The sequence below is a fragment of the Penaeus chinensis genome, chromosome 33 (genome assembly GCF_019202785.1).
Source record: "Penaeus chinensis breed Huanghai No. 1 chromosome 33, ASM1920278v2, whole genome shotgun sequence".
In the NCBI taxonomy this organism is placed as follows: domain Eukaryota; kingdom Metazoa; phylum Arthropoda; class Malacostraca; order Decapoda; family Penaeidae; genus Penaeus; species Penaeus chinensis.
The window spans coordinates 15575788-15585787 of record NC_061851.1 but is presented as its reverse complement, the minus strand read 5'-3'; positions in this window follow the sequence as shown (position 1 = coordinate 15585787).

The following is a 10000-nucleotide window of genomic DNA, read 5'->3' as shown; positions in this document are numbered from 1 at the left end:
CACCACCACCACCATCATCACCACCACCATCATCACCACCACCATCCATCACACCACCACCATCATCACCACCACCACCATCATCACCACCACCATCATCACCACCACCATCACCACCACCACCATCATCACCACCACCACCATCATCACCACCACCATCATCACCACCACCATCATCACCACCACCATCATCACCACCACCATAATCACCACCACCATCATCACCACCACCATCATCACCACCACCATCATCACCACCACCATCATCACCACCACCATCATCACCACCACCACCATCATCACCACCACCATCATCACCATCTTCATCATCACCACCATCATCACCACCACCATCATCACCACCACCACCATCATCACCACCACCATCATCACCACCACCATCATCACCACCACCATCATCACCACCACCATCAGCACCACTACCATCATCACCACCACCACCATCATCACCACCACCATCATCACCACCACCATCATCACCACCACCACCATCATCACCACCACCATCATCACCACCACCATCATCACCACCACCATCATCACCACCACCATCATCACCACCACCATCATCACCACCACCATCATCACCACCACCATCATCACCACCACCATCATCACCACTACCACCATCATCATAATCACCACCACCACCATCACCACCACCACCATCACCACCACCATCATCACCACCACCATCATCACCACCACCATCATCACCACCACCATCATCACCACCACCATCATCACCACCACCATCATCACCACCACCATCATCACCACTACCACCATCATCATAATCACCACCACCACCATCACCACCACCACCATCATCACCACCACCATCATCACCACTACCACCATCATCATAATCACCACCACCACCATCACCACCACCACCATCACCACCACCACTATCTTCATTAACAGTCCTAACTCACAATAAGCAGCGTATTTTCCTGTCACGCCCTTTGTCTCTGCCCCTTTTATGATTTCTAGAGCATTCGATCTTCGGAAGAATCATCATGATCACCACCACCACTATCATCATCATCATCATCATCATCACCATCATCATCACCATCTTCCTTATCTTCCTTTTCCTCTTCCTTTCTCTTCTCCTACTCCCTCTCTCCCCCCATTTTCTCTTATCTTTTCTCCTCCCCTTTCCTCCTCCTCTCCCTACCTCTTTATCCCTCCCTCCCCATCCATCCATCCCTCTTTCCTCTCTTCTCCTCTCCTATTTTCCTTCTACTCCTTCCTTTCTCATCCCATCCATCACTCCCTCCTTCCCCTTCACAACTCTTCTTCTCCTCTTTTCCCCTGATCCTCCTTCTTTCCTCTTCCTCCTCTTTCTAGAACTCCTCCTCCTTCCCTTTCCATCTTATCCACACCTATCTCCTTCCCCCTCTCCTCTCTTTTTCTCGTCTTCCCTTCTTCTCCTCCTCCTTTCCTCTTCCTCCTCTTTCTCCTCCTCGTCCTCCCCTCCCCACCCCATCCTTCTTCTTCTCTCTTCTCCCCCCTTCTTCTCCTCCTCCTTTCCTCTTCCTCCTCTTTCTCCTCCTCGTCCTCCCCTCCCCACCCCATTCTTCTTCTTCTCTCTTCTCCCCTTCTTCTCCTCCTCCTTTCCCTTTTCCTCCTCTTTCTCCTCCTCGTTCTCCCCTCCCCATCCCATCCCATTCTCTCTCTTCCCCACCTTCTTCTCCTCCTTCTTTTCTCTTCCTCCTCTCTCTCCTCCTTGTCCTCCCCTCCCCATCCCATCCCATTCTCTCTTCCCCACCTTCTTCTCCTCCTTCTTTCCTCTTCCTCCTCTTTCTCCTCCTCGTCCTCCCCTCCCCATCCCATCCCATTCTCTCTCCTCTCCACCTTCTTCTCCTCCTTCTTTCCTCTTCGTCCTCTTTCTCCTCCTCGTCCTCCCCTCCCCATCCCATCCCATTCTCTCTTCCCCACCTTCTTTTCCTCCTTCTTTCCTCTTCCTCCTCTTTCTCCTCCTTGTCCTCCCCTCCCCATCCCATCCCATTCTCTCTTCCCCACCTTCTTCTCCTCCTTCTTTCCTCCTCCTCCTCTTTTTCTCCCCAGCAAACTCAAGCACACACGCATTCCTCAGTAAGTCGACCTCATGGGATTTCATTTCGCAACGCAACGTAATACCTGAAGGATGTTCTTACGTGTTATGTTTGCGTTAAGTCTTTCTATAATACGAGCATTGACAAAGCCCCTTTTTTGTATCATTATTCGCATCCGCTTTTCCAAGAATTTGCGATCCGGGGTGAAGTCGTACGAGGGGGTGGGGGTAGGGGTGAGGTTGGGGGGGTAGGGGTGGAGTGGGGGGTGGGGGTGGGGGGGGGTAGGGGTGAGGTTGGGGGGGTAGGGGATGATATAAAGCTCTGAACCCGGTAGTAAAAATTTCACCGGATTAGCTTGCCTGAATGGCTGTGAATGGCGTTTCAGAAAGAGGGAAATGCTGTGTGTATTATCTATTCGTTTTTAAGTGTTGGTCTATTTTTATCCTTATCCTCTACTCCTCATCCTTATTTTCTTTTTGCTCCTTCTCCTCCGTCTTCCTCTTTTTCCTCTCCTCCACCTGCTCATCATCATTTTCTTTTTCCTCCTCCTCCTCCTCCTCTGACTTCCTCTTCTCCTTCTCCTCCTCCTCCTCCTCCTCCTCCTCCTCCTCCTCCTTCTCATCCTCATTTTCTTTTTCCTCCTCCTCCTCCTCCGTCTTCCTCTTCTTATTTTCCTTTTCCTCCTCCTCCTCCTTCTTTCTTTTTCCTCCTCCTCCTCCTCCTCCTCCTCCTCCTCCTCCGTTTTCCTCTTCTCCCTTTCCCCTTCCTCCTCTTTCCATAAACAGTCCTCATGAAACGGAAAGATGCTTGGGCTGATCAGTCGTGGCATCCCAAACAAATCTCCTCCAAATAAAATGGTCCTGCGCCTTTCTGACTAATTGTACCATGCTCATTTCTGTTAATTCTATGATATACTCTAAGCATCGAGTCTTGGGTCTACCTCTCTTTCTTTTACCATAAACCCTGTCCAAGCATGAGATCATGAGACCTAAACTATCACTTCTTGCCACGTGACCATCGTACTTCAATTTACGTGTGTCGATGGTGTTTAATATTCTCTCATGAATGTCTGCCTCTATTTTATCTAATGCGGAACTATTTGTCCTACGGTCGGTCCAGCTAACACGAAGTAAACATCTATGGCACCACGATTTAAAAGTTTCCTTTTTTTTCCTATCATTCTTCTTCATTACCCAACACTCTGATCCGTAATTGGAAATGAGAAACGCCATTGATTGGGGGAGTCTTTTTTTTTTCGTTTGTTAATGAGATAAATTTGTCTTTCCAGATGTTCGTTAATGAGACAACAGCATTTCTTGCGATGGTAATTATTATTTCTTATGAATCGTCATAGTTGTTAGTAAAAGTTGCTCTTAGGTAAATGAATCCATCGACAGTTTCCAAAACTTTATCATCTATTATAAGATTATGCTGTGTGTGATAATCTCTTTCTATCTTCATTAATTTGGTTTTGCTCACATTTAAGTTTGATCCTGCTCCTCACTTTTCTTAACTACTGAATTCACTAAATGTTGGAGTTCCTTAATAGATCCAGCAATTAGAACAGCATCATCTGCATATCTTAAGTTTGACACATTTCTGCCTCCTTTTTTGTTAATACTTTCAAAGTTCTCTGTTGCTGCTCATCCCTTTATCTGCATAGACATTGGATAAAGTAAAAAGTGAAAGAGTACAACCTTACCTAACTCCATGGCCTATGTTGAGCCAGTCTGTTGTATGATGTTCGGACTGCTGCCTTCTGTTGGTCGTTAAGCTTTTAAATCAAGTTAATAATGTGTAATGGAAAACCCCTTTCGGACATACTATTCCAGAGGATGTCATGAACAACTTTTGTAATCGATAAAAGGCAAGTATTTATTCTTATTATGTTCTCTGTGTTTTTTTCTATGATCATCTCTAAATTAGATTATTTATGTATTATTCCGTCATTTTTATCGTCCTGTTTTTATCTTCAGTGGTTTGCGTCTCTTTTTCTTTTTCTTTTTTATCGTTTGCTTACATTCGAAAGGGATGGCAATCTCTAACAGAATAATTGCTTTGATAGATTTTTGTTTATTTGTTTATGTGTCTTTATCATCAAAGTTACGTGATGTTCAGATGTGGTTCTCTTGTAGATACTGGTAATTGTCAAAGTGATGGTTTAATCAGTATTTTGAAGTCTATGCTTATCAATTTATTAGTCCATCCACTTCCCTCTTTACTGTATTGATTTTACGTCATCTCAGAGGAAATGAAATGTCACGGGTTGTATGCTTACATATATATATACACAGACACACGTGTTTATGTGTGTGTGTCACGTATCGTATCACTCCATTTTGTTTATTCATTCGTTTTTATTCCTCCCTTTGCTTTCCCTTTCCCTTTCCTCTACCTACCTCTTTCTTCCGTTTTATATCGCTCTGCTTCTCCCTCTCTCCACATGTCTCTGTCTCTCTCTCCCTCTCCTCCACCTCCTCACTCCCTTCCCACCTTCCCCTCTCTCGCCCCTTCTCCTCCTCCTCCTCTCTATCCCTCTCCACCACTCTCTTTCCCCCCCTCCCCTCCTCTTTTGCTTTTCTCCTCCTCTCCGCCTCTCTTTTCTCTTTCCCTCTCCACCCTCTCTCCTTTCGCCCTCTTTACCACCATAACCTTCCCCCTCTCTGCCCTTTCTGCCTTCCTCTTTCTCCATCCACTCTATCTCTTCGTTTCCACCTACCCCATTACCCGCCCTTCCCCCCTTCCCCTCTCCCTGCTCTCCAACTTACCTTTTCTGCCCCTCTATAGCATCCCCCACCTCCCTATGTCTCTCTCCCTTTCTCTCCCTAGTGTCTACTCCTCACCCCCCCCCTCTCTCCCTTCCCCATCTTACTTTTCTCACCCTCTCCGCCTCCCTTCCCTCTCCCTCTCTCCACCTGCCCCTCTCCACCCCTGCCTCCCTCTATCTCTCCATCTCTCTCCATTCTATCTCCCCCTCTCCACCCTCTCACTCCTCCTCCACTTTCTCCTCTCCTCATCTCCATACCACCTTCCCCTCTTCCTTCCTACCACTTTATCTTTTCTTCCCCTCTTCCTTCCTACCACTTTATCTTTTCTTCCCCTCTTCCTTCCTACCACTTTATCTTTTCTTCCCCTCTTCCTCTCCCCGGTCTCTGCCTCCACCACCCTTTTCCTCCTCTACTTTACCCTCTCCCTCCTCTCCACTTTCCCCTTCCTCTCCACCACCCCTCACTCCCTCCCTCTCTCCCTCCTCCTCTCCCTCCTATCCTTCCCCCATCCCACAACCCCGTCAATCCCGTCAATCCCGTCAAAAGAGAGAGAGAGAGAGAGAGAGAGAGAGAGAGAGAGAGAGAGAGAGAGAGAGAGAGAGAGAGAGAGAGAGAGAGAGTGAAAGAGAGAGAGAGAGAGAGAGAGAGAGAGAGAGAGTGAAGAGAGAGAGAGAGAGAGAGAGAGAGAGAGAGAGAGAGAGAGAGAGAGAGAGAGAGAGAGAGAGAGAGAGAGAGAGAGAGAGAGAGAGAGAGAGAGAGATAATCCATGAGCCAATCCCGAATGAACTTCACCAGCCACTGATTCCAGGAGAGTCTTCCGACGTGGGAGGTGTGGGAATATATTGCTAACTTCCTTCATGAACAACAAACACATTCCTCTAGAAAAAAAAGTAAAAAAGAAAGATCTCGACTAGAAATAAGAGTAAAAATAAAGGAAAAAACGAAACCAATTACCTTTAACTTAGATTAAAAAAAAGAAAAAAAAAAAACTCTCGACCTACTTATCTCCTTCGTCAGGAGAACCTTTTCCCCCTCGAGACCTCGTGGGCGTCTCTTGGGTGCTGAAGGCATCTCTGTCTTCTTCTTCCTTTTATTTCTTCTTACTATTATTATTATTTATTTATTTTCATTATTATTTATCTTCTTTTATGTCTTCTTCTTCTTCTCCTTCTCCTTCTCCTTCTTCCTCTTCGTATCCTTCTTCTTATTATTATTCCCCCTTTTTTTTCTTCTGTTTCTCCCTTCTTCTACTTTTTCTTCTTTTTCTTTTTCTTTTTCTTTTCTTTTTTTCTTTCTTTTTCTTCTTCTTCTTCTTCTTCTTCTTCTTCTTCTTTCCCTTCTTTTTCTTTTTTCTTCTTCTTCTTCTTCTACTTCTTTTTCTTCTTTTTCTTCTTTTTTTTCTTTTCTTCTTTTTTCTTTCTTCTTTTCTTCTTTTTCTTCTTTTTCTTCTCTTTCTTCTTTTTCTTCTTTTCTTCTTTTCTTCTTTTTCTTCTTTTTCTTCTTTTTCTTCTTTTTCTTCTTTTTCTTTCTTTTTCTTCTTTTTCTTCTTTTTCTTCTTTTTCTTCTTCTTTTCTTCTTCTTCTTCTTCTTTTTCTTATTTTTCTTATTTTTCTTATTTTTCTTATTTTTCTTATTTTTCTTATTTTTCTTATTTTTCTTATTTTTCTTATTTTCTTATTTTTCTTATTTTTCTTATTTTTCTTATTTTTCTTATTTTTCTTCTTCTTCTTCCTCTCCTCCTACTTTTCGTTTTTCTTCATGTTCGCCTTCTTATTTTCCTTCTCTTCCTACTCTTCTTCAAATTCTTCATCTTCCGCTTCTTTCTCTCCTCCCTCTTCTCCTTCTTATTCTTCTTTGAATTGTTCTTCTTCATAATAAGATAATAGGATAAGGGCGTTATTATTATCAGTCTTTTAGGAAATTTTGATATAAGTGAAGATAGCGGTGATGTTAACTATCATAAGGGGAACTATGAGCCTGATAGCAGTTATGATAATGACAATAATGAGTGATAATAAAAAGTAATGGTAATAAGACGATGATGATAACAGCGATCATTATATTAAAGATGATGATTATAACATTTGTAATGTGGATGTTGTACATGATTTTTTTTAATGCTAACAAATAATAAGAACAGCAACAATAATAATAAAGACAACCATGCTAATAAGAATGACCATAATAATGATAATAACAAAAGGGAAAATGGTTGTCATAGCGATAATAATAAAGACTGAAAATTACTTCCAGTGATAAGTCCTCGAGCAAACAATCAAAATAACAGACATCCCAACCGCAGACCCGCACAGAGCTACAAGGAAACAAACCACGCACACTTATTCAAAGGAGCTGACACAAGCTACAACACACTTTTCATTTTTTAGATATCAATTCTTAAAAAAAAAAAAAAAAAAAAAAAAAAAAATGTTACTCAATAATTTTACATATACAATTTATTTTATTTTCTTTCGTGTATGTGTGTGTTTGCGTGCGTGTGTATGTGTGAAATAAACAGTTACTCAATAATTTTACATATACAATTTCTTTTCTTTTATTTTCTTTCATGTATGTGTGTGCTTGCGTGCGTGTGTATGTGTGTGTATGTGTTATTATGCGTGTGTTAGTGTGCGTGTGTGTGTGTGTGTGTGTGTCAGTATGTGTGTTAATGTATGTGTATGTCCATGTGTATGTCTATACGGCTGTCCACTGTACGCAGTAATGGCCTCCATAACCCATTCCAAAATCTAATGGAGAGAGAAAGGCATAGACGGCCTGTAACGAAGATAAAGCTGTGAGCTGTAGTGACCATCAGGACCAACGCGTGGCTGACAGCGGGATACGACCTCAAATTTATCTCGTGGATTCCTCTTGGTGGGATACAATATACTATTTATTTTTCATTTTATGTTTTTCGTTTTCTATTTTTTTCGGTATTCGTTTTCTGGGTTAGTTTTTGTTTTCGTTTTCCGTTTTCTCAGGGTTTTTCTTTTTGTTTTTTTTTTTCGTTGTCTGTTTTTTCCGATTATTTTCGTCTTTAGTTTATCGTTTTTTTTTTGTGTGTTTTTTTGCGTTTTTTGTTATCTCATTTTTTCCTTTCTTTTCGTTTTTCGTTTTCTCTTTTTTTCGTTTTCCGATTATTTTCGTCAATAGTTTTTCGGTTTTTTTTGTGTGTGTTTTTTCGTTATCTCTTTTTTTCTTTTTTTTTCATTTTTCGTTTTTCGTTTTCGCTTTCGTTGTTTTTAATTTTCACGCTTATTATGTTAATTATGTTTTTCTTTTTTTTCTTTTCTCTTTCTTCTACCAAGGTGTTCAAGGTGTTATGTGTAAGTGTGACACGTGTTCTTCATATTACCTTTGCTTTTATGTAGAAAACAAATATATTTATATGAATGGACTATATTTCTCTGTATATTTCAAAGGGTCTTCTGTTGCATGCATGTATCCATCGTTCTGTATTTATGTGTGTGATTAGGCCTGTATGTATGTTTGTAGATATGTATGCATTCATATACGCACACACATGCATACACACATGCACACACCCGCACACAGACTCACACACATATATACATATACATATATATACAAACATATATATATATATGTATATACATATATATGTATATATGTGTGTGTGTGTGTATGTGTGTGTGTGTGTGTATTATGCATGTATCATAACTATTATCATTACTATCAACATCATCATCATTATCAGTATCACTATCTTTATCATTATCATTTATATTATTACTGCTACTATCATTATGAATGAATAAATGAAAAGCTAAAAATGAAAATAAAGAAGCTAAACAAACAAATAGGAAAATAAATAGGAAATGAGAAGAAAGCATTAAATATCAAGACCTCATACAGTCATCGGAAATAAATTTTAAAAAAGAAAAAGAAAACGAAAAAAGAAAAGAAAAGAACAAAAAGATATATATATATATATATATATATATACATATATATCCATATATATATAAACATATATATGTGTGTGTGTGTGTGTGTGTGTGTGTGTGTGTGTGTGTGTGTGTGTGTTATGCATGTATGTGTGTATATATATATATATATATATATATATATATATATATATATATATATATATGTGTGTGTGTGTGTGTGTGTGTGTGTGAGGGGGGTTGGATGTACTTATGAACGTACTGAATACGACTTTATCACGCTTGACGGAATGTGTATACAGGCGTAAAGTTAAACTCAAAGGGAACTTTTTACAAATATCTTACGACCATCGCCAGAGGATCTCTACTCGTTATTTGTAATATTTTTCATGACCAAAAAACAAAAAAAGCATTTGGGTGTGATAGGGTTTGTATGTAAATCTGTGTGTATACTCTTATCACCCTCTTCATTGTTATGCATGTAAAACGTACTGTGTACAGTTTATAAGTATAGGTACAGACACTTAGCGGAAACGTACACACACATATAGCAATGAAACAGACGTACACATACAAATACACATAAAGAGCGATAGCATGATACATGCTTACATACACACAGACAACCCACAACACACATAATCCCCTACACAAACACACACACACACACACACACACACACACACACACACACACACACACACACACACACACACACACACACACACACACACACACACACCTACACACCAAACCCACAACACAAGACAACCACAAACCTAATCACCCACACACAAACACAACCCACAGCCCGCCCCACAGCACACACAAATCCACAATGTCTTCTCACCCAGTACCCCCTTTTCATATTACACATCCCTCTTTCCTCGATAAACCATTGCTCGCATGAACGGAACGTCAAGTGAGCCGATACCTTATCAGCGACTCCGAAGTTCCGTCACAACAGAGCTGCTTCCCGGAAAACAAAAGTTGTTCCGACCGCGAGTGATGTAAACAATGCAAATGTAAACATGGGATGCCTCGTCGGTACATAGTCGCTAGTCTTTTTTCATTGCTTGGTTGTTGAACGGCAATAGAGCAAGGAGGGAGCTTTTCAATAACGACTTCCGGTAAACAAAAGAGGCGAGCATAATCTTGTTTTCCTTTCGTATTTTTTTTTTTTTTTTTTGAGGGGGGGGTGGAGATCGCGGTGGGGGACAATATTCTGGAGGGTTAGAGG